Consider the following 1,047-nt stretch of genomic DNA (forward strand, 5'->3'; position numbering starts at 1 on the left):
AAATCTAGAATGGTGCTAAAAAGTGGTTAGACATTCAAGTAAAAATCATAAGTTCATAGTCCCCTTCTTGACTTAATAAGATTATGTTTGAAAATATTTTTGACAAAACTCAAGAAGATGGTATTAGTACAACCGCCCCTAGACTAAAATTACACTGTCTCGTTGTAAAGTGTCCAAAGGTGGTGATAAGCAAAGTTAGATGTTTGAGATGTTAGAGCAAAGTGTCGTACCTCTCTGTCCCGCACATCGATCGATACCATCCTTTCCGTGTCGATCGATGGCGAGGAACAGAAAATTCTGCGTCATGTCTGGAATCTAACTCATATGATCTGACAGTGTAGTTAGCTCTGTTTGACACTCCAAACCTAAGAAATAAGTAAACAGTCTCAAACATAAAGCATAGATATGTCTAAAATATAAATCCTACAAGTTCGAAAAATAGAAAACCAAGTTCATAAGGGAAATAGATAGAAATGGGAGGACAAGTCGGTGTCCTCGCTGGACTCGTCGTCGCTCCCAGACGAAGGATCCCTGCGCTGCCTAGAAGGTCCTGCTGCTGCTGGTGAGTGAGATCTTATGGTCCTCCTGCTTGTGCAAAATACTCTAGCCCAGATGGCACGAAGAGCATCCACAACTACCCTCTGAAAGTCTCCCTGATCGCGCATAGGGATGTCTGGTATGATCGGGAAATCAGGAAGAGGTGCCTGCGGTGGTCCCTGTGTAGCTCTGGCTCGACGCACTCCAGGAGGTCTGCGCGGGATGGCCGGAAGATCGTGGAGGAGCTGGGGATCGGGCATGAACCGGAGCCTATCGACCTGGTCATCGAAGTCTGTGATCATCCTGTTCGGCATCTGCAGTAGACGGTGCTGGTTCCCGATCCTAAAACTCCAGAGAAGTTCCTCCTTGAGCCAACCTGAGTTCATCAGGTGTTGCTCATCCAAGAAGCAGTGGGAGCGGTCGGCTGTGCTCGGGTCTAGGCGGATACCTAGATACTCAAAGATCGGTGTCAGCAAACTCCCAACCGTCTCCTTCTTCCTGCCTTTGCCC

Source organism: Brassica oleracea, chromosome C9 (genome assembly GCF_000695525.1).
Source record: "Brassica oleracea var. oleracea cultivar TO1000 chromosome C9, BOL, whole genome shotgun sequence".
NCBI classification, from domain to species: Eukaryota; Viridiplantae; Streptophyta; class Magnoliopsida; order Brassicales; family Brassicaceae; genus Brassica; species Brassica oleracea.